We start from the raw sequence: 25,092 nt of genomic DNA on the forward strand, positions 1-25,092 counted from the left end.
TGAACATCTGGAAGTTCACAGTTCACATGTTGCTGAAGCCTGGCTTGGAGAATTTTGAGCATTACTTTACTAGCGTGTGAGATGAGTGCAATTGTGCGGTAATTTGAGCATTCTTTGGTATTGCCTTTCTTTCGGTAGGTGTTTAATAAACATGAATTAAATAAGTGTGGGCAAGGATGTGGAGAACACTTGTTGGTGGGAACATAAATTGTTTTAGCCACCATGGAAAACAGTATGAAGGTTCCTCAAAAAAATTAAAAATAGAACTACTGTAAGATCCAATCAGTCCATTTCTGGGTATTTATCTGAAGAAAACAAAAACACTAATTCACAAAGATACATGCACTTCAGTGTTCATAGTAGCATTATTTACAATAGCTGAGATATAAAAGCAACCTAAGTGTCCATCAACATATGAATGCATAGAGAAGATATATATATATATATATAGTGGAATAGTACCAGCCATAAAAAGGAATGAAATTTCCATTTGCAACAACATAGACGGACTGGGAAGGTATTATTCTTAGTGGAATATGCAAGACAGAGAAAGACAAATACTTAATGTTTTCACTTATTTGTGGAATCTAAGAAATAAATGAACAAATAAAACAGAAACAGACTTACAGAGAGAACAAACTAGTGCTTCCCAGGGGAAAGAGGGGTAGTCTGTGTGAAAGTCACTCAGTCGTATCCAACTCTTTGTGACCCCATGGATTATACAGTCCATGGAATTCTCTAGGCCAGAGAATGGGTAGCCTTTCCCTTCTCCAGGGGATCTTCCCAACCCAGGGATCAAACTGAGTTTCCCGCATTGCAGGAGGATTCTTTACCAGCTGAGCCACCAGGGAAACCCGAGAAGGGGAGGGGCAAAGCAGGCGAAGGGGACTGAGAGGTGCAAACTACTAGGGATAAAATAAGTAAGTTACAAGGATGTAACATACAGCACAGGGAATATAGTCAATATCTTATAATAACTTGGTGTGGAATATCGTCTATAAAAGTAGCAAATGACTTTATTGTATACCCAAAACTAAAATAATATTGTGAGTCAACAATGCTTCAATAAAAAACAAACGAGCTCACTCAGGTATCATCTCTGGGCTCTGTCAGAGCCACTTTGCAGCTTAGTTATTTGTGTGGAAGTTGTGCGTGGAGGTAGGGTGAAGGCAGTGTGGCCGGAGCTGCCAGGAGGAGCACGGGAGGTTTGGAACCATGGTGGTATGTCTGCCCCTCTGATGGCAGGTCCTGGGGAGGAACACTGGACATCATGGCAGAGTGGGGTGAGGTGGACCCCATGCTTCATCTCTGTGTCACCACAGGCCACGCCCTGACCTCTGCTCTTCTAGCCCTGATCAGAACATCTCGGACTTCTGCTCCTCCCAGCTGCTCTGGGGCCCGTCCCCTGCAGCCTACTGTTCCTCTCGAGGATCCTGCCTGGGGTCCTCAGGACCCGTGTCCCTGCTGCCTCCGCTGGTTCTTTGGATCAGTCACAGGCCAAGAAGCTTCTCTGCCTCCCTTTTCCCAGAAGACTCTCCAAGGATCTGGCTGGGGAGGCGGGGGCGGGCGGGAGGTGGGGCGGGGTCGGCGGATGGTTAAGAAACCATCATGCTCTGGTAGAATACCAGCTCCACACACGATGCAGGGCCTGTGAGTGCAGTCTTAGAAGGTGACATGTCAAGAGGATGGAAACGTGGAAATGCCCTCAGAAATTAGGAGGTTTGAGCTGATCTGAGCAGTTTTGCAGAGAAGATATTAAAAATCCAGGAAGCAAGGTGTCATCAGATGGGCCCTAGGAGAAGCCGGCTGCTACTTCTCCTGTTTCCTCTCTGCCTTCAGGATTCCCGCGCTTGGCCCTCATGGTGAAACTGAGAAGCGAAACTGGGGCGTGAGGGTGCGTAAGGGGTGGAGGCAAGTTGCTCGCGCTCAGGGCCCCTCCTGCTGCCTTGTGGCTTTGACTTACTCTGAGTTCAGATCCGTTAGTGTCTTTTCAAGCCAACCCTCAGTGTTTCTGGGTCCTCTGAAAAGCTCCGCACAGTAACAGTGATGGACATGGAATGAGCATGTTCAGCCGTTCAAAATGGTCTTGTCCTCCTGAAGTTTCTGGGCTGACCCTCCCACCCCGTGAGTCCCCATGAGAGCAGAGCCGCCACCCAGAAACTTGAGATGGGGAGACGGAGGACACAGCGGGCCCCTGACGGAGGTGGGACACCCCTCGCTCCCCGTCCCCCCACCGTGCTGTTGAAGGGATTTTACTCCACGGCTGCTCTTCTTGTGTAACGTCCTCTGGGCAGATGGAGACATTACCCCCCGCTGTCTCGGGGAGGGATGTGGTGAGCGAAAAGCAAAACCAGCCTGTATTCTAGGTTCTGAGCTCCTGGGCAATAAAATGCCTAAAATGTCAGGGTTAGAGCGTTTTCAGAACAGTTAGAAGATCCAGAGAGGCCAAACCCCCTTCCCAAAGCACCACCCCTCCCTGTCTGTCCTGCTGTCTCTGTCTCGATATAGCACCATCGCTGCTGATGACACAGGCACACTGCTGCCTCTCTGTCCCTCCACGGGAAGGTGAGCACCCTGGGATGGAATGTGGAGTGCTTGGCCTTGCTCACCTTTGCATCCCTGCCACACAGAACGGGGTCTAGCAGAGAGTGGGGGTTCATTCAATATTTGCTGGATGAACAGACTATTTTGAGCAGAGACAGACTTCCCCTAATGAGAAGGAAATGCTGCTGGTCAGGGAACAAAGGAGAGGACAGAGGTACCTGGGGCGTCTCTGCTGAGGTCCAGACATGGAATTAGCATGTTAGCAAATGTGGAATTAGCGCATTAGCCAATATGGAATTAGCACTGTTGTTGAGTTGCTCAGTTGTGTCCAACCTTTGCGACCCTGTGGACTGAAGCACGCTAGGCTTCCCTGTCCTTCACCATCTCCTGGAGTCAGTGATGCCATCCAACCATCTCATCCTCTGTCGTCCCCTTCTCCTCCTACCTTCAATTTTTCCCAGCATCAGGGTCTTTTCCAGTGAGTTGGCTCTCACGTATATGGAATATGGAATTAGCATGTTAGCTAGCATTAGCATGTTAGCTTCCAGGGGGGAGAGGCTGGGCTCCTGGGAAGCAGCAGGACTGGGCCTTGTGGGGTCTCCCCCGATGGCCCATCAGGTCTTGGTCCCTGGTGTGGCGCAGCAAGGGCAGGAGCCACCAGACCAGAGGCCACGTGGGCCAGGACAATGGTCCCCAGCCAGCAGTGACCTCAGCGGATCAGCAGCACTGGGATGGCGTATGGGCTGATGTCACAGCCCTGCAGCTCAGCGAGGAGCACCTCCACAGACCAGGGAGGACGTCTCCTGGCATCTGCAAATGTGCCGTCGAAATGATTGAGTTACAGTCATTTTCTTGGCAACCCACTCCAGGATTCTTGCCTGGAGAATCCCTTGGACACGGGAGCCTGGTGGGCTATGGTGTGTAGGGCCTCGAAGAGTCCGACACGACTGAAGCGACTTAGCATGCACGCCAAGGCATTTTCTTACACTCACGTGTCCAGGCAGATTCAGGCCACCCACCTGTGAGGCCCCTGGCTTCTGCTGCACACACGTGCTGTTCTCCTTCTGTTAGTGACGTGAAGAGAGGTGGAGGGATGGGGAAGGTGCATGTGGTTATTGTATATATGTGTGAAGCAAATGAACTTTAAACTAGTGGGTTGTGTTTTGGTGTTTCTTTTTTTTTTTTTGGTGAGGGGAGGTGGGTGGAAGTATCCAAAGCTATTTTGAGCACAGCAGGAACATCATGCTGTTTGCCCAGCACTGGCTGGGTGTCTTTCCACTCCTCAGGCCAGGCCCCACAGTCTCCAGACCAAGCTTCCTGATATTTTCATCTATACACACCAGGTTCCAGCCAGACTGGACCCTATGTCCCTCTGAGCTGTTAATCCTCTCCCATTGGCACTCTTTAAGTATGGCCAATTACGCAGGAAGTTTATGTGTTCAGGAAAAACTGGTTAGGTCAGTCTCTTTCTGTTGTGTGCATGCTCAGTTGCATCCGACTCTTTGCAACCCCATGGACTGTAGCCCAGAGAGCGTCTCTCTTCTCCAGAGAGCCTCTTTTTAGCAATTAGATTCATTCACTATGGGCTTCCCTAATGGCTCAGTTGGTAAAGAATCTGCCTGCAAGGCAGGAGACCCTGGTTTGATCCCTGGATGGGGAAGATCCCCTGGAGGAGGAAATGGCAACTCACTCCAGTATTCTTGCCTGGAGAATCCCATGGACAGAGGAGCCTGGCGGGCCCCAGTCTATGAGATCACAAAGAGTTGGACACAACTGAGTGACTAACACTTCCACTTCACTCAGTATATGGACTCTAAAGTAATTCACCTGAATTTCGTTAACATATACTTGAAAATTCACATTTCCAGGAGCATGACAGTGAGCAGAGGCCAGTGGACTGGCAGTGAAGTTTGAATCCCATCTGGGGACCACGAGGGCTGAGGACAACCAGTTACTGATTAACATGATTTTTTTCCCCTCTCTGTTAATGTGTGATATCACAAAAGAACAAAGATAAGCACCATGGAATTCAGACCCATGCCCAATTGTCGAAAGAGAAGGAATCTCACCTATGAGTTTGTAAAGCACCATTTTTACCAATATTTTCTACCCATTGAATTGTTCCTAGAGTCTACCAGCTGTGGAGAAGTCCCCACAGGCCAAGTGGTAAGGGTTACATCAGTTATCATCTGGTGGGAGCTGAAGCCAGCCTTGTCTATAAGTTATGGAGGATGAGAAGGATATGGCTGTATCCCAAAGAACCTTCATCGCAATCATGATGCTGAATGCCCAGTTAGAGGCAAACATCTGATTCCTGATACATGGAATATTTCCTGCCGTATCTGTAAACAAAGGACATCACAGTCCTCAGCAATTGCAGCCACCAGTGGGTGGTGAGCTTGTGAGCACAGAGGAAACAAACTCAGGATGTGAAAACACAGGATGCTGGCCCCAGAGAGCTGAGGTGAGAATCAAAGACATGATGTCAGTGAGCCCAGACTGTAGTATCTTCCGATACGTGTGAAAACCATTAAATTCCTTAACTTGACACCTAGTTTTCTATTAAACAGTCATCTTTTGTTCCTACTACCTGATCTTTGTTGCAAAACTATTTATCCTAGCTCCCCCCTCTCAGTCCCCAGCTCAGAGCAGTTCTCTCAGGGTTACTTGAGAGGCTGCCTCCCGGGTCTGAAGTCCTAAAAATTCCCACCTAATAAAACCCAAGTGCTGCAGCAGTAAAGAATCTGCCTGCCAATTTAAGAGGTGCAAGAGACACAAGTTCGATCCCTGGGTCAGGAAGATCCCCTGGAGGAGGAAATGGCAACCCACTCCAGTATTCTTACCTGGAGAATTCTGTGTACAGAAGAGCCTGGCTGGCTACAGTTCCTGGGGTTGCAAAGAGTCAGATACACTTGATCACAAACACTTAAATGAGACACAACTCAACTTTTGGGTTGTGAATGTTTTTTAGTCAACATCCCCTTGAGAATGGATCTAACACTGGCCCCTGTATATATTCTAACTATGAATAGGAATGCTGTGGGCTTATTATATTTTTACAACTATTTTTAAACCAATTATTTATTTGAATAGGTAATACACACAGCACAAAATGCACAAAGTATCCAGTGAAAGGGTGTGAGGTGGCAGACAAGTCTTCTTTCTGCCCTTCACCCAGTCGCCCTTCCCCAGAGGCAGCCACTATCATCAGAGTTTATTTTAGTTCTAAAGAGAGTGACGGGACTCAGCCCTACATGGAATTAGGAAGTTGTGTAACGTCACAATTAGGACCTGGACCCAGGCAGATTCTGTTCAGAGCCAGGCTGCACCACATCCTGACCCAGAGCCCAGACACCAGCAGGATTTGTCCCCTTGGATTGTTAAGATAATTAAGTGAGCAAAGCGCTGCAGTCTTAGCACAGCCCCCGGCACGTATTTACACTCTATAAGCGTTGGCTATTCTAGGCGCTGATAGGCGACTGAGTGTGGAGGAGCGTGGAACGGATGAGCGAGGCACGCTGACTACTCTCCAGGGATATCCTTCAGCCCTGTTACCCTAAGTGTGGTCCCCGGAAATCCCTGGGAGTTTGCTAGAAACTCAGGATCGCACACCCTTCCCCAGACCTGCCCCATGAGAGGCAGCAGTCAGATGTGCTCCACGGGCGACCTGCACACGTGTGACAGTTTGAGAAGCTCTGTCCTCCACAAGCCCAGGGTCCTTGAGAGAACGGGCTGTGACCTCCACCTCTGGGAAGCCAGAGATGCTGTTTCGCCACCTTCGGACAGGAGCCCCTTAGAAATCTCAGGATGAAAACGCCAGACAAAAACATGCTTAAGGGAAAAGCCTCTTCCCCTCCCACTCCCCAGCTTTCTTTTCCACGTTGGACTTCCCAGGCCCAATCACCTGTGACCTCCAGTGCGGCTGGAACGTGTCCTCTTTTGTCCTGCAGTTTGACAGCAACCCGATAGGGGGCTGGGGGCGGGAGGCGTGTTGTTTTCAAAGTGATATAGGAGACGCAGTGGAGCCTGCCCAACAAGCTGCAGGGCTGCCAGGATGCCAACTGGGGCGCCAAGGTCCTGGCAGTGGGGGGTTGTCTTAGTCAGGGCTTGTCACTAAAAGCCAGGTCCGCGTGGGGTGAGAGATGGGAGGCTGGAGGGGCTCAGGAGCTGACAACCGCTGCTGTCTGCCACGTGTTTCGACCCTTAGCTAAGAGTACATGACATGCAGAAAGCACCCCTTGCCTTTAAAATATTATTGCATACTCTGATGAGCTTCCCTAGTGGCTCAGCGTAAGGAATCTGCTTGCCAATGCAGGAGGTGTGGGTTCAATCCCTGGGTTGGGAAGACCCCCTGGAGAAGGAAATGACAACCCACTCCAGTATTCTTGCTTGAAGAATCCCATGGACAGAGGACTGGTGGGCTACAGTCCTGGGGTCACAAAAGTGACAGACACAACTGAGCGACTAAACAACGTACGATGATGGGGGATACGTGTCATTATACATGTGTCAAAATCCATTGGATGTACAGCACCAAGGGTCAACCCTAATGTCAGCTATGGACTTAGGGTGTTAACAATATGTCAGTGTAAGTTCATTATTATAACAAGCATGCCGCTCTGGGTGGGGGATGTTAGCAGTGGGGGAGGGACGGGGGGGGGGACAAAAGGGAAACCTCAGTACCTTCCTCTCAATTTTGCTCTGGACCTAAAACTATTCTAAAAGAGAACATACAACTCGTCACTGGGTCAGCTATAGACAAGAAAAGAAAACCAAAGTTGAGGCATGGGGCAGCGTGTTTTTCAAAAATCATCGTTAAAACAGAAATAACTTAGAGCTAGGTTGTCCAATCAAGAAGACTTCAATTCAGTTCAGTCGCTCTGTCATGTCCGACTCTTTGTGACCCCATGGACTGCAGCACGCCAGGCCTCCCTGTCCATCACCAACTCCTGGAGTTTACTCAAACTTATGTCCGTTGTGTCAGTGATGCCATCCAGCCATCTCATCCTCTGTCGTCCCCTTCTCCTCCTGCCTTCTATCTTTCCCAGCATCAGAGTCTTTTCAAATGAGTCAGCTCTTCACATCAGGTGGCCAAAGTATTGGAGTTTCAGCTTCAACATCTGTCCTTCCAATGAAATATTCAGGACTGATTTCCTTTAGGATGGACTGGTTGGATCTCCTTGATGTCCAAGGGACTCTCAAGAGTCTTCTCCAATGCCATAGTTCAAAAGCATCAATTCTTCAGCACTCAGCTTTCTTTAGGAGAAGGAAATGGCAACCCACTCCAGTGTTCTTGCCTGGAGAATCCCAGGGACGGCGGAGCCTGGTGGGCTGCCGTCTATGGGGTCGCACAGAGTCGGATACGACTGAAGTGACTTAGCAGCAGCAGCAGCAGCTTTCTTTATAGTCCAACTCTCACATCTGTACATAACTACTGGAAAAAACATAGCTTTGACTAGATAGACCTTTGTTGGCAAAGTATTGTCTCTGTTTTTTGATATGCTGTCTATACTGATCATAGCTTTTCTTCCAAGGAGCAAGCGTCTTTTAATTTCATGGCTGCAGTCACCATCTGCAGTGATTTTGAAGCCCAATAAAATAAAGTCAGCCACTATTTCCATTGTTTCCCCATCTATTTGCCATGAAGTGATAGGACCAGATACTATGATCATGGTTTTCTGAATGTTGAGGGTTTTTTTTTTTAATTTATTTATTTTATTGGAGGCTAATAACTTTACAATATTGTAGTGGTTTTTGCCATACATTGACATGAATCAGCCATGGGTGTACATGTCTTCCCCATCCTGAACCCCTCTCCCACCTCTCTCCCCATCCCATCCCTTAGGGCCATCCCAGTTTTAAGCCAACTTTTTCACTCTCCTCTTTCACTTTCATCGAGAGGCTCTTTAGTTCTTCTCCACTTTCTGCCATAAGGGTGGTGTCATCTGCATATCTGAGGTGATTGATATTTCTCCCGGCAATCTTGATTCCAGCTTGTGCTTCTTCCAGCCCAGCGTTTCTCATGATGTACTCTGCATAGAAGTTAAATAAGCAGGGTGACGATATACAGCCTTGACGTACTCCTTTCTGATTTGGAGCCAGTCTGATGTTCCATGTCCAGTTCAAACTGTTGCTTCCTGACCTGCATACAGATTTCTCAGGAGGCAGATCAGGTGGTCTGGTATTCCCATCTCTTTCAGAATTTTCCACAGTTTGTTGTGATCCACACAGTCAGAGGCTTTGGCATAGTCAATAAAGCAGAAGCAGATATTTTTCTGGAATGCGCTTGCTTTTTTGATGATCCAGTGGATGTTGGCAATTTAATCTCTGGTTCCTCTGCCTTTTCTACAACCAGCTTGAACATCTGGAAGTTCATGGTTCATATATTGTTGAAGCCTGGCTTGGAGAATTTTGAGCATTACTTTACTAGCATGTGAGATGAGTGCAATTGTGTGGTAGTTTGGGCATTCTGAAACTCCAGTACTTAGGCCACCTCATGTGAAGAGCTGACTCATTGGAAAAGACTCTGACGCTGGGAGGGATTGAGGGCAGGAGGAGAAGAGGACGACAGAGGGTGAGATGGCTGGATGGCATCACGGACTCGATGGACATGAGTCTAAATGAACTCCAGGAGTTGGTGATGGACAGGGAGGCCTGGCGTGCTGCGATTCATGGGGTCGCAAAGAGTCAGACATGACTGAGCGACTGAACTGAACTGAACATACCTGAATGGTCAAGTGGTTTTCCCTACTTTCTTCAGTTTAAGCGTTAAAAGATGCTTACTCCTTGGAAAGTTATGACCAACCTGGATAGCATATTAAAAAGCAGAGACATTACTTTGCCAACAAAGGTCCGTCTAGTCAAGGCTATGGTTTTTCCTGTGGTCATGTATGGATGTGGGAGTTGGACTGTGAAGAAAGCTGAGTGCCAAAGAATTGATGCTTTTGAAGTGTGGCATTGGAGAATACTCTTGAGAGTCCCTTGGACTGCAAGGAGATCCAACCAGTCCATTCTGAAGGAGATCAGCTCTGGGATTTCTTTGGAAGGAATGATGCTAAAGCTGAAACTCCGGTACTGTGGCCACCTCATGTGAAGAGTTGACTCATTGGAAAAGACTCGGATGCTGGGAGGGATTGAGGGCAGGAGGAGAAGGGGACGACAGAGGATGAGATGGCTGGATGGCATCACCGACTCCATGGACGTGAGTTTGGGTGAACTCCAGGAGTTGGTGATGGACAGGGAGGCCTGGCGTGCTGCGATTGATGGGGTTGCAAAGAGTCGGACACGACTGAGCGACTGAACTGAGCTGAGCTGAACTGAATGGTCAGGTGGTTTTCCCTACTTTCTTCAATTTAAGTCTGAATTCGGCAATAAGGACTTCAGCCCTATGTGACTAGTGAGTGCTGGAAACATGCGTGGTGCCACTGAGGGACTGAATTTAAATTTTTATTCAGTTAATTTATTAACACTTGTAAAAATGTTTAAATGATGCATGACTGCATTCAGAAAAAATTTAAGTGGGTTCAGAACCATCTGGATTATGTGAGTCTACTCCTTCAACCGTTAATATCATGAAATCTCAATACAGATCAAGTATTTCCAATGAAGAGTATCCAAACTGGGTATAAAATACACACCAGATTTTGAAGACTTGTTACCAAAAACAGTAAGGTATTTCATTAACAACTTTCATATGGTTTGTACATTGAGGTAATATTTTGGTTATACCAAGTTAATAATATATAATATTAAAGTTTATATTATTAAAGTTCACCTATGTCTTTAAACTTTAAAAAATCTTGGCTTCCAAAAAAATTTTTTTAATTACATTTGTGGCTTCCCCACAAACACTGCTGGTGGGAATGGAAAATGGTACAGCTGCTTTGAATAACAGTATGATGTTTCCTCAAAATGTTAGACATAGTTACCCAGCAATTCTACTTTTAGCGATTTACCCAGAAGAACTGAAAACATATGTCCACACAAAAATGTCCATACAAATGTTCATAGCAGCATTACCCATAATAACTACAAAGTGGAAATAGCCCAAATGCCTATCAACTGATGAATGGGCAAAAATAAGTGTGGTAGATTCATATAATGTAATATTGCTCAGCCATGAAAAAAAGTACTGAGAGATGCTCTAACAAGGGATGACCCTTAAGAACATTGTGCCAAGTGAAAAAGGCAGACCAAAACCCCACCTATTGTATGATTCCATTTACAGCAGGCATCAGAGAGGTTGTGGTTCTGTTTTAGACCACCACAATAAAGCAAGTCGTATCAATTTTTGGTTTCCTAGTGCACGTGACAGAGAAGGCAATGGCACCCCACTCCAGCACTCTTGCCTGGAGAATCCCAGGGATGGGGGAGCCTGGTGGGCTGCCATCTATGGGGTCGCACAGAGTTGGACACGACTGAAGTGACTTAGCAGCAGCAGCAGCAGCAGTGCACGTGAAAGTTATGTTTACACTATTAAGTGTGTGAAAATATTATATCTTTTAAAAATGCATATATGACATTAAAATAACACTTCATTGCTAAAGAATGCCAACTGTTATCTGAGACTTCCAGAGTCATAGTAGAGACAACAAAGATCCCTGATTACAGATCGCCATAAAAAATATAATAATGATGAAAACGTTTGGAACATTGTAAGAATTCCCAAAATGTGGCACAGAGACATGAAGGGAGCAACTGCTGTTGAGGAAATCATGTTAACAGACTTGCATGATGCTGAGCTGCCACAAACCTTTGAGTTCTCAAAATAGAATGCAGTGTCTGCAAAACACGATAGAGGCAATAATAAAACAAGGTTCACTTGCATATGAAATGTCCAGAATAGGCAAATGTATAGAGACAGAAATTAGAGTTTGCAAAGGGATGGGGGACAGGAGAATAGGAAGTGGTATAGGGCTTCTTTGGGGGATGATGAAAGTCAGTTCAGTTCAGTTCAGTCGCTCAGTCGTGTCCGACTCTTTGCGACCCCATGAATCTATTCTGGAACTAAATAGAGGAAATGGTGGCACGGTTTGTGAACATACTTGTCACATGTGTGGCTTGCAAGAAATCTCTATTGGACAGCGCTGATTTAAATGAAATTGGGGGCTTCCCTGGTGGTCCACTGGCTGAGACTCCACACTCCCAATGCAGGGGCCCCGAGTTCGATTCCTCATCGGGAAACTAGAGCTCACATGCCACAACTAAGGATCTGGTGCAGCCAAATAAACAAGTAAAAATTTTAAAAGATAAATGACAGCTTCTTGGGAGGAATCAGAAGACTTGGATTGGCATATTTACACCATTGATACTATGTTTAAAATAGATAATGAATAAGAACCTACTGTACAGTGCAGGGAACACCTCACAATGCTCTGGGGTGAACTAAACGGGAAGGAAACCCCCAAAAGAAGGGATATACGTGTATAAATATAGCTGATTCATGTTGCTGTACAGTAGAAACCTAACATTGTAAAGCAACTATACTCCAATAAAACTTAAAAAAAAATAAAGTAAATGAAATAACAGCTTCTTTCCCAGCTGTCACTAGTGAGGGGACAGAATTTACCCAGAGCTAATCAACACATGGAGTGAGTTTTGTTACGCCCTGCCCTACCCCCTAGGGGATATTTGGCACTGCCTAGAGACATTCTTGGTTGCTGACTGGGGTAGAGATGACAGGTAGAGATTGCTACTGGCCAGAGATGCTGCTAAAAACATTCTGCAATGCATGTGTGGCTGCCCAGGACAAGGAGTTATATAGTCCAAATGTCAGGAGCATCGAGTTGGGAAACTGCACCAGTAGTTGCTCGGAGTTTCCCAGGCTCCTTTGCACCATCTCAGCCTCTCAGACTGCCCTGAGGTCAAAAGGTATGTTCTGGGCATGCTCTTCCCAGGACGCTTTCTCCTGCAGTCCAGCCACTTCACAGGCATTCTCAGGCTGGAAGTTCCTCTGGACACCATAGAGACGTTTGAGGCACCCTAATTCTCGTGTGGATTAGTTGTGGCGTCCATGACTCTATCCTTTCTCCCTGAGGCTTCCTGAATTCCAAAATGTTATGTGCGTACTAAGTCGTTTCAGTTGTGTCCAACTCTGTGCGACCCTATGGACTGGAGCCCGTCAGGCTCCTCTGTCCATGGAATTCTCCAGGCAAGAAGACTGGAGTGGGTTGCCATTTCCTCCTCTAGGGGATCTTCCCGACCCAGGGATCAAACCCGCGTCTCCTGCGTCTCCTGCATTGCAGGCAGATTCTTTACTGCTGAATAACTGGGGAAACTCCCCAAAGTGTTATACTTTATTTTTATTTTATTTTTATTATTTTAGCCATGCAACTTACAGGATCTTAGTTCCTTGACCGGAGATCAAACCCTGGCCCCCTGCACTGGAAGCACCAAGTCCTAACGACTGAACTGCCTGGGAGGTCCCAGCTTACTTGCTTTAAATGAAGCTGGCCTGTCTCTTCTCACTTTTTCTCCCGTGTCAGATTTCTAAGCCAAAGACAACTAGGATTTGCTAAGTCTGTGTCATAAATGGGCTCCTGCTCAGATATCTGAAGTGAAAATCTGAAGAAGAATATCCTGACTCGCTTGGAGGTTCTTTACTTTAAAATTATCCTTTGTGTCCGCATTAGTTTCTTACGGCTGCTTTAACTACCACAAACTTAAGTCACTTTAAATGACACGGAATTTATTATTTTACAGTTCTGAAAGTCAAAAGTCCGACATGGATCTCGCTGGGCTAAAATCATGGTGTCGGCAGGGATGCATTCCTTCTGGAAGCTCCAGAGGAAAAACTCTGCCTTCTCCAGCGTTTAGAGGTTTGCCTGCATTCCTTGACTCGCGGCCACTTCCTCCATCTTCCAAGCTGGCAGCACAGCATCTCCAAGCTCTCTCTGACTCTCCTCCCTCCGTCGTTCACTTAGAAGGACTTTTGTGATCACATTTGGACCCCTGGGAAGTCCAGGGCGGTCTGTCATATATGTGTGTGCAAAGGGCATAACGCTCTTCTGGGCTGGTTTGGAGGGCATAGACGGCTATCACGTGCTATGGATCAATCTACACTATGCCTTTGGCACTCTATGTTATGTTTTGAGATGCCCATCGTTTGAACAGGTCACATTTATTTAGCTGTTTCCAAATAAGCCTTTTCTTAGACAAACAATTCTGAGAGACACCCATATCTCCCTGGGTCTATGTGAAGGCTCTTCTCGAGAGTTAAAAGATATCCTCAAATTACATTCTTTCTGGCAATGAACATATTTCTCCATGACCTCAGTATCTTGATGTTATCATCTTTTAATATTTTTGTCTATCTGGCTGATATTTTAAAATTTTTATATTTTCCTAATTAGTCACAAGGTTGGACAACTTCTCATATGTTTGTGAGTGAAAGTTGCCCAGTCGTATCTGACTCCTTGTGACCTCATGGACATCCATGGAATCTCCAGGCCAGAATACTGGAGTGGATAGCCTTTCCCTTCTCCAGAGGATCTTCCCAACCCAAGGATCAAACCCAGGTCTCCTGCATTGCGGGCAGATTCTTTACCAGCTGAGCCACCAGGGAAGCCCAAGAATACTGGAGAGGGTAGCCTATCCCTTCTCCAGCAGATCTTCCCGACCCAGGAATTGAACCGGGTCTCCTGCGTTTAAGGTGGATTCTTTACCAGTTGAGCTAGTAACCTTTTATATTCCCTCTTCTATGAACTTCATATTTATTTACTTTTACCTATTTTAAATTCAGTTTTTAAGGGTATTTTTCTTATCATTTTTATATACCTTGAAAATTAATATTTGTCTATGATATATATGTTCTACATTTATTTCCCAGTGTATCACTTTCATTTAATTTGATTTACAATATTTTTTGTTATATGAAATTTTTCATTTTTGTTACATAAAATTTGAAATAATCAAAACTATCATGTTTTCTTCGTTTTTATGGTTGTTGATGCTCTTTACATTGCAAATCTGGCTTTCGAGGTCATAAGAATAGTTTCCAATACTTTTTCCAGTAGTTTATAGTTTGGGTTTTTTATTTTTAACTCAGGAATCCATTTAGTGTTATTTGAGGTCCACTGGTCTTATTTTTTTCTCCACACAGATGGCTAATTGTGTCTGCTTTAAAGATTTTGCTTCCTTCCTAAAACATGACAGGTTATTTCTATCATAAATCAAATTCCAGTATATTCTTAGGTCTCATTCTGTTTTCTCTACTCAATTTGGTTTATTTATTTATCTATTTGGGGCTGTTGTTGTTTAATTACTAAGTCACGTCCAACTCTTTTGCGACCCCATGGACCGTAGCCCGCCAGGCTCCTCTGTCTATCGGATTCTCCAGGCAAGAACACTGGAGTGGGTTGTCAGGTCCTCCTCAAGGGGATCTTCCCGACCCGGGATTGAATCCGTGTCTCCTGCATGGGCAAGCAGACTGTTTGCCACTGAGCCCAGGGAAGCCCTGGTTTGGAGCTACTACCGCACTGATTTGGTTACCTTAGCTTTACTGTCCATATTGATAGATAGTTGGTTAACCCGTGTCAGTAAAGCAAGTTCGTTTTCAGTCATTGCAAAAAAAAAGACCAATAACGCATGTCTCAGGCACTCAGCTCCCACTTGAGGCCGCGATGAGAGATTTACTGCCAGGACTAAAACCCACCCCCAAAGCCAAAGGACCCTCCTCTCCCCGGCTCCACTGCTGCCATCCAAATTCTTGTCCCAGCACCACGCCTCAAAATAACACTCAGCTGTAGATGGCACACCTGTTTGGGATTTAGTTACAATGAATCAGGATCTGTATTTATTTCAGTGGCTGGACAGGTGAAGCCCAAGCTGCATTTATAGCAAGCCAACTAGAAAGCAGAAGAAAATCCAGATCGTGAAGCTCTTTCCTCTTAGGGTGAAGGGGTTACAGCTGACAAGGCCTAAACTTCCTGTGTTTCAAACTCCTGTGATTCTTTATGCCTCAAGTTGTAGCGGTCACACGAGGTCTCAGTCTAATTTACCCATGGCTTAAAACCTTTTGCTCATGAGAGTCACCTAGACAGCTTATTAAAGGTGCGGATACCGAAACTCTGGGGTAAAATTCAGAGCTCTTTAAACATGCACTTCCCTGGGTGTCCAGTGGTTACAACTTGGCCTTCCCATGAAAGGTGCGTGGGTTTGATCCCTGGTTGGGCAGCTAAGATCCTACGTGCCTCAGAGCCAAAACTCCAAAACGCAAAACAGAGGCAATATCATAACAAATTCAATAAAGACTCTAAAAATGGTCCACATCAAAAAAAATCTTACAGACTCACCTTAGCAGCACAGGTCACCCAGGCCCTCACACGGATCCAGTGCCCTGAGGACTCAGAGCCCCCACTGTGGGGTGCAGGGGGTGTCTCTGTGTTACAACACGTGTTCTGTAATGAGGTAGCCTGATGTATTCATGGGCGTGCATTGGTTCTTGGGAAATTTTGCCTAGGCTAAGGGCACAGCAACCCACTCCAATCTTCTTGCCTAGAGAATCCCATAGACAGAGGAGCCTGGCGGACCACTTGCAAAGAGTCAGACACGACTGAAGCGACTTAGCAGGCCCAGGAAGGACCCCTGAATAGCTGAAGTAAATCACAGCCAACTTGAGCGGGAAAGGGAAGAGCCTATAACTCAGCTTTTGCCTTGGCAGCAGATACCCGTTCTGGTTGTATTTTTAAAAAATTAAAAGTGTGGCCTCGGGGAACAGAGGAGGGGACAGAGAAGCTGGGGTTGGGAGCTGCAGACTACTTCATACAGAATGGATAAGCAAGGCCATGCTGTCTAGCACAGGGAACTATATTCAGTATCTTGAGATAAACCATAATGGAAAAGAATATAATAAAGAATCTACCTATCTATTTGTCTATATATATAACTGAATCATTTTGCTGTAGAGCAGAAATTAACACAACATTGCAAATCAACTATGCATGCGTGCTAAGTCGCCTCAGTCACGTCCAACTCTATGTGATCCCATGGACCGTAGCCCGCCAGGCTCCTCTGTCTATCGGATTCTCCAGGCAAGAACACTGGAGTGGGCTGCCATGCCCTCCTCCAGGGGGTCTTGCTGACCTAGGGGTCGAACTTGCAACTTCTATGTCTCCTGTATTGACAGGCGGGTTCTTTACCACTAACACCACCTTATACTCTTAATTCAAAAAAAAGAAATAAAATTTGAAAAAAAAGAAATCTGCCCAGTGTTCCTCCCTGCTAAGAGGCACGTTCCAGGCCTGGACATCTGGAGGCGGGTGGCACCTCCCAGACCCAACCTCACAGAGACCCACTGCTGGCTTCCCGTCTCAGCCTCCAGCTGCTCTCACTAAGGGCTCCAGCACGTCCACCCGGTGACCTCGTGAACGTGCGATCTCTGCCGTGGCTGCCATTGGCCAACCTGAGCCACCTCCCTGGGTGGTCCACCTGAACTTCTTGGGTCCCCTTTTTGCTTTTGTCTCTAGTTTTCAAATGGCCTGTTTCTGAAGTAAAATGCAGGGAGTACTATTTTCCCCAGAAGGCCTGATATTTTATGTGATTTTCTAGAACGTGAAGTGTTGCAGGAATGCATTTACTCTTCAGTTCAGTTCAGTTTAGTCCTCAGAAGTGTCCGACTCTTTGCAACCCCATGGACTGTAGCATGCCAGGCCTCCCTCTCCATCACCAACTCCTGGAGCTTGCTCAACCTCATATCCATTGAGTCGGTGATGCTATCCAACCATCCCATCCTCTGTCACCCCTTCTCTTCCTGCCTTCAATCTTTTCCAGCATCAGGGTCTTTTCCCAGTGAGTCAGTTCTTCGCATCAGGTGGCCAAAGTATTGGAACTTCAGCTTCAACATCAGTCCTTCCAATGAACACCCAGGACTGATTTCCTTTAGGATGGAGTGGTTGGATCTCCTTGCAGTCCAAGGGACTCTCAAGAGTCTTCTCCAACACCACAGTTCAAAAGCATCAATTCTTCGGTGCTCAGCTTTCTTTATAGTTCAACTCTCACATCCATACATGACTACCGGAAAAACCATAGTCTTGACTAGATGGACATTTGTTAGAAAAGTAATGTCTCTGCTTTTTAATATGCCATCTAGGTTGGTCATAACTTTTCTTCCAAGCAGCAAGAGTCTTCTCATTTCATGACTACAGTCACCATCTGCAGTGATTTGGGAGCCCAAGAAAATAAAATCTCTCATTGTTTCCATTGTTTCCCCATCTATTTGCCATAAAGTGATGGGACTGGATGCCGTGATCTTTGTTTTCTGAATGTTGAACGTTAAGCCAACTTTTTTCACTCTTCTCTTTCACTTTCATCAAGAGACTCTTTATTTCTTCTTCACTTTCTGCCATAAGGGTGGTGCCATCTGCATATCTGAGGTTACTGATATTTCTCCTGGAAATCTTGATTCCAGCTTGTGCTTCATCCAGCCTGGCATTTTGCATGATGTACTCTGCATGTAAGTTAAATAAGCAGGGTGACAATATACAGCCTTGATGTCCTCCTTTCCCTATTTGAAACCAGTCTGCTGTTCCATGTCCAGTTCCAACTATCATTTCTTGACCTGCATACAGGTTTCTCAGGAGGCAGGTTAGGTGGTCTGGTATTCCCATCTCTTTCAGAATTTTCCATAATTCGTTGTGATCCACACAGTCAAAGGTTTTGGTGTAGTCAATAAAGCTAAAGTAGATGTTTTTCTGGACTTGCTTTTTGATGATCCAATGGATGTTGGCAATTTGATCTCTGATTCCTCTGCCTTTTCTAAAACCAGCCTGAACATCTGGAAATTCACGGTTCACATACTGTTGAAGCCTGACTTGGAGAATTTTGAGCATTACTTTGCTAGTGTGTGAGGTGAGTGCAATTGTGCAGTAGTTTGAGCATTCTTTGGCATTGCTTTTCTTTGGGATTGGAATGAAAACTGACCTTTTCCAGTCCTGTGGCCACTGCTGAGTTTTCCAAATTTGCTGACATATTGAGTGCAGCACTTTCACAGCATCATCTTTTAGGATTTGAAATAGCTCAACTGGAATTCCATCATCTCCACTAGCTTTGTTCATAGTAACGCTTCCTAAGGCCCACTTAGGGACTATTTTTTAATAATATATAGGACCTTTTTTTTTTTTTTTTTTTTTTTACTTTTATGCTGTATATTATACAGTCCATGGAATTCTCCAGGCCAGAATACTGGAGTGGGCAGCCTTTCCCTTCTCCAGGGGATCTTCCCAACCCAGGGATTGAACCCGGGTCTCCCACATTGCAGGCAGATCCTTTACCATCTGAGTCATCACAGAAGCCCAAAGCACTTCCCAAAGCCAGACGTGCAAAGCTTCCCAAAAAAGGTCTTGGTCACTGTTTGGTGGTCTGCTGCCCATCTGGTCCCCTAGAGCTTTCTGAATCCTGGCGAAACATTACATCTGAGAAGTATGCTCAGCAAATCAATGAGATGCATTGAAAACAGCAGTGCCTGCTGCAGCCGGCATGATCAGCAGAAAGGGCCCAGTTCATGCCCAACTGCACATCGCACAACTAACGCTCCAAAAGTTGAACGCATCGGACTATGAAGTTTTGTCTCATCCACCATATTCACCTGACCTCTCACCAACCAGCTACCACTTCTTCCAGCATGTTGACAACGTTTTGCAGGCAAAACGCGTCTACAACCAGCAGGAGGCAGAAAATGCTTTCAAAGCGTTTGTCGAATCCCGAAGCATGGATTTTTACACTACTGGAAAAAAACAAACTTATTTCTTATGGGCAAAAATGTGTTGATTGTAATGATTCCTATTTTGACTAATAAAGATGTGTTTGAGCCTAGCTATAATGATTTAAAATTCATGGTCTGAAATCACACTTACTTTTGTCCAACGTAATACACCAGAGAACACTCACTGCCTCAGTTTTGAAAAGTAGTACTGACTGACCTGGGGCTTTGTTCCTCAGCTAAGATGGACGGAAATCAGGGCAAGGGGCTCCAGAATCCCTGGTGAGGGTGGCAGTGGGGGGCGGGGGCGGGGGCGGCATGCCTTCATGAGGGGTGCAAACTCTCATGAAAGGTAGCCCCATTCTGCCAGTCTGGGGCCTGGAGCCCACCTTCATGACATGGCATTCCACTCCCCAAGGGCCTTACAACAACCAAAATTGGGATCTCTGGGGGTGGGACTAAGGTACCTGATATTTACAGCTAAGATTCTCGACCTCAGAGGTACAGAGAATCACTTGGGAGCTTTCAAAACCCTCAGAGCCCAAGCCACACTGCAGACAAATCACATCGGAATCTTGGGGTGGTGGGGAGCCGGGGATGGTACTCAGGCATCAGATGGTTTAAGCTCCACAGGCTTGAGACCCATTGCCTTAGGGTCTTTTCTAACCTGGGAAAGATGTCTCCTTGCAGACCAAGACTTTTGGAACTTTAGCGTGCTTATGAATTCCCAAGAATTGGGTTAAAATTGCAGATTCTGATTCAGCAAGACTGGGGCGGGGCTTAAGATGTCTCCTTGCAGACCAAGACTTTTGGAACTTTAGCGTGCTTATGAATTCCCAAGAATTGGGTTAAAATTGCAGATTCTGATTCAGCAAGACTGGGGCGGGGCTTGAGATTTATATTCTGACAAACGGGTCTGCAGACCACACGGTGAGTAGCAAGGCTGTAGGTACTTAGGAGCATCCACGGATTACTTAACAAAGACTTGAGTCCAAGACCGGCAGTGAGCCATGATCTTGTAGGTCTGGGATGGTAATGGTTGTTGGCAGAAGGGGCTGAGTGGGCTTTGTGATCAAAAACAAAACAAACGTTTGTGTGACTCCCCGAGTCAACCATGGCGTGGTGCTGACAAGAGGCGTGACGGCCATGTGCTGAGAGATGAGTGATTCTAAGCTTCTGTCCTTCCCATCATCAGCAGAGGGCTGGCTTATCCACCTCCCTGAGTCAAAGTTAACAGTTGTTGTTTGGCGGGGGTGGGGGCGGGGGCAGGGGCACACATTTTATTATGTAACTGAATGCAAATCTCAGATTGTTCTGTCCCAGATATGAAAACTACATGCCAGGCAAGTTTAGATGATCTGCTTATATTTTCTCTATGCTTTAAAAAAACTCACTGGAGACCTACTCCCTGCCCTGTCACTGGGTGCCCATGCACGTGACATATAGTTGCTGTGTAAATCACACAGCCTGCCTAACTACTGGACTGAACTTGGATGAAGTGAAGTTTCTTATCACCTTTATTACACGAGCCCACACAAGCGATTCCCAGGTGGCGCTAGTGGTAAAGAACCTGCCTACGGATGCAGGAGATGTAAGAGGCTGGGGTTCAGTCCCTGGGGTGGGAAGATCCCCTGGAGGAGGGCATGGCAACCCACTCCAGCATTCTTGCCTGGAGAATGCCAAGGACAGAGGAGCCTGGCGAGCTAAAATCCATAGGGTTGCAAAAGAGCGGGACACGACTTAAGTGACCTGGCGTGCATGCACACAAGTGACACATTTCTGTAGATCTTAATACACACATACACGCACAAGTATAAGTAAAAAGGGGAAATCTGAACAAGTTCAGCACATGGTACCGATGCATCTTGGTTGTGAAAATTATACCAGAGTTTGGCCAAATGTCAGCCTCAGGGGAAGCTGGCCACAGCATGTAGTGGTCTCTCTGTCTTATTTCTTACATCTATGCATGGACAATTATTAAAAATTTCAATTAAGAAAAAGCGTAAAACATCTTGTAGTCAGCCCTTAATGTTTTTAATATGGGGAGGAAGGACATAAGTATTAAGATAAATAACAAAACAAAAAATGATAATATTTATTAAATGTTAACTGCAGAACAGGTACTGTGCCGAGCATTTTACATGCTTGGCCCTATCTTTTCTTCTTAATGTTTGCTTACTTATTTATTTGGCTCTGCCAGGTCTTAGTTGCGGCATGTGGGATCTAGTTCCCTGACCAGGGATAGAACCAGTCTCCTGCACTGTGAGCATGGCATCCAGGCTACTAGACTCCCAGGGAAGTCCCTATACAAAAGTTTTAATTTGCACAGCACTCCGTGAGGTGGTGGTTGTTATTATTTCTGTTGTTATTATTGCTATAATTTTGTTTCAAATGAGGAAACTGGGGCTGGGAGAGCTTAACCAGTTTTTCCCAGGTCACACAGTCAGGAACCAAACATGGGTCCAGAGCTCACTACACTATACAAGGACTGCAGACAAGAATGTTCGTCTGGAAGGAGAAATCACAGTTAAAGACGAGGCATGTGCTTCAGGGAAGTGCAATTTGAAGGAGCCTGCACCTTGGCCTTGAAGGACCTGGTGAACTGAGCTGGCAACAAGCTAACCGAGGGCACTCCAGACCAGAAGGTGGAAGAAAACACTGCCCGTATGAGAAACTGCCTCCTTTTCCAGATGAGGAGACCAGTGCACACATCTGCTTCGCCTCTCAGGTAGACAGAGGCATAATCGTGGAAGGCCCCGAAAGCTTGAGGACATGGTGAGATCTTCCCAGATCTAGTTAGCAGTGAGTGAGAGCTGATAAGATACCGATAAGGCCAAGGCTGTATCTGAGTCACCGGCATTCACAAGGCAAGCCAAGTGCAAGGTGTGGCCGGCTTGGCATAAACCAATCAATTCCCAATGGTGGGGCTTCCCTGATGGCTCAGCGGGTAAAGAATTCTCCTGCAAGGCAGGAGACACAGGAGGTGTGGATTCGATCCCTGGGTGGGGAAGATCCCCTGGAGGAGGAAAATGGCAGCCCACTCCAGTATCCTTGCCTGAAAAATGCCATGGATAAGGAGGCTGGCGGGCTACAGCACAAAAGTTCTCAGAGCTGGACATAACCGAACGACTAAGCACGGCGTGACTCTATCCCCAGGGCCAGAGAGCAGCGGAAAGCACTTTCCTAGTGGAAGGCTGGTATGTGAAGGGAATCAAGGAATGTACTCGGGACGATGAAGACCACAAAGGCGTTGAGATCAGTGATTATTAGAACCATACTTGACAATACCTGGAATTCACAGCAAAAGCAATTCCAAGAGGAGAATTTACAGCAATACAATCTTACCTCAGGAAACAAAAATCTCAAATAAACAACCTAAACTGAAACCTAAAGCCACTAGAGGAAGAAGACCAAAAAAACTCTAAAGTTAGTAGAAGGAAAGAAGCCATAAAGATCAGAGCCAAAATACATGAAACAGAGGGGGAGACAGCAATAGCAAAGATCAGTGAAATTAAAAGCTAGTTCTTTGAGAAGAACAAACAAAAGTGATAAACCTCTAGCCAGACTCATTAAGAAAAAATAGAGGACTCAACCTAGCAACCTAGTACCATGTGGCCACTTACTCAGTCAGTTATTGAGCACATATTATACGACCAGTACAATCCCAAGGACTTGGGACGTATCACTGAACGAAACGGTGACCAGCCTGCCTGCTGTCATGGAGCTCACCTTCCAAGTTTAGTGCTATATCCTGGTCAGGAAGATTCTTAATTATCAGAACCTAAGAATGCATTTCCATACTGTATTCTTGAGATCCCATCTCTTTAGAGAAATACAAATCTCTCTGGGGTGAGGCTGGGCAACTCTGCAGAAGAACAGACACAGCACTTCTGATTTAAAAGCAAGGATGATCTTACCCCAGTGTGGCTACAGGGAAACTTAAGATGGGCAGACTGGCAGTCCTCGCCTCTGAGTTGGATCAAGAAAGCAAGATCAGAACCAAGGTGAAGGATTGGCAGTGTGATCCTTGAAGATGATTCAAGTTAGCCTGGGGTACCCTCTCTGTTTTCCACTCCCAAACTGGGATTAATTTAGGAATCTTCCATAAATGTAGACACCGGGGGCTTTCCAATCTTAGCCTGGGCAAGTACTACTCCAAGACAGATCAGAACAAGATGGCCTTGCTTTGTAAGAGTGGGAAAGGAAGACAGGAAATAAGGACCCCTGGAGATGGTTTAGTTTACATGTCAGCCTTGCTGCTGTAATATAGAATTAGAGACATGGAATTTTTCTCAGAAGCTAAAAGCAACATACAGTTGAAGAGAACATCCTAAAAGATAAGATGCTGGTTACTGTTTCTACTGCTGGGCACCTTAAAGGTAAGTGAATCACGCAAGAGTCAAGAGTGGGCAAATTTACTTATATTACCCCCAACCAAGAATTTTTAGCCATTTCAAATTTTGAGTTCTCAAGAGCCTCAGATGTCTGAGAATAAATATTTTAAATGTCTTTTGACTTAGTTATGGGAGGATTCACCCCCATAACTTGGACTTTTTTTTAAGCAACATTATAAAAAGTTTTCAATGACCCTCTAATGCTTTTGTATCACATTTGCAATATTTAGCCATTTGATAGAAATCTGGCTATGTTGTGCCCATGTGTAAGAAGCACAGACATCTACAATTAGGGAGTAACTTTTTGCATGGGTAAAAGAAATCTGTGTTCACTATGCCACTATCCCTGTGGCATAATTTTCCTGCTTTAGTCAAAATTTTTCTACAGCACAAAACTGTTTTTGAATATACAGCTTCTACTCATGTTGACCTGGAGTGAGAGACTGGCTCTGCGACAGAGAACAGCAAAGTGGAGGAATGGTCCCTCCACCTGCAGGGTGCAAGCTATCTAAAAAGTCATGTTCATCGTTCTGAGATCGTTGCCTTGGTCATGCCTGAAAACACTGGTGGGACCTTGAGCTGAGAGCTTGCAAGGTGGGTGTGCATCCATGAGTGTGTGGGTGTGTAAGCAAGAGTACCCTAAGAAGTTCAATAGAGACGACAGGGTCCCAGAGACGGTCCGTTTTATTTCTCTGCATTGCCAGGAAACAAGAGAGCTTGCTGGTCCCCAGAGTTCTCCATCTCAGAATTCAGCTTAGAGCACAGGCTGAGGATGAGAGAGGGGGCTCCTTCCTTCAGTGCCTCTCAACTCTGGGCAGCTGAGGAAGCTAGGAATTGCCTTGCACAGCAATGGGTCTAAAACTAGCCTTGTCAATAGCCCCTTCCCCTCCACTGACTTTGGGGGGGCCACTTGGCAACACTTCCCCCTTCACACACAGCGCTTAATAACTGAAATAATTTGCCCAGTGAAATGCTCAGTGTGGATGCTAAACAATTGTGAAAAGGCACCCAGCTGAGCAAGGCAGAGTAGTTTATGAGCAGAAAAGGACATACTGTGTCTACTGACGTGGAGAAATGAACGCTACAGCTTAATTTTGTATTACTCTTTGGTCAAAACACCTCCTTAAATTTATCTTGGGCATGAGTCTGTGGTCACTGGTGTGTTAAACAACCACATAGGGTGAAGCTGGCACTCCTGAAAAAGAGCAGAGTCAACGTGGCCCTTCCATGGCTGATTTGGCCAGTGGAGCAGAAGAATCTGCTCAGGGAAGAAAAACTACCTCGCATCTGGAGATTTTTTTCAGATTGGCTATTTTATGAGTGGGCCTTTAGAAATCATCAGTGCATTAAAATTTTACTTTTTCCCAAAGTGAATTCAATAACTGAATACACTTGGGAATATTTAGTTTTCTTTGGAGTATTATCTAGTCTTCTATAAAAACAATACTAAGTTCCTAC

At 45.7% G+C, this 25,092-nt stretch overlaps 1 protein-coding gene across 1 annotated transcript in view; it reads right to left on the reverse strand.

The window, feature by feature from the left end:
* ALPK2 (alpha kinase 2) overlaps window positions 1–25,092 on the reverse strand; it is a 122,862-nt gene that overhangs the window by 62,658 nt on the left and 35,112 nt on the right. The gene's annotated exons all lie outside the window — the stretch shown is intronic.

The sequence above is a fragment of the Capricornis sumatraensis genome, chromosome 21 (genome assembly GCF_032405125.1).
Source record: "Capricornis sumatraensis isolate serow.1 chromosome 21, serow.2, whole genome shotgun sequence".
NCBI classification, from domain to species: Eukaryota; Metazoa; Chordata; class Mammalia; order Artiodactyla; family Bovidae; genus Capricornis; species Capricornis sumatraensis.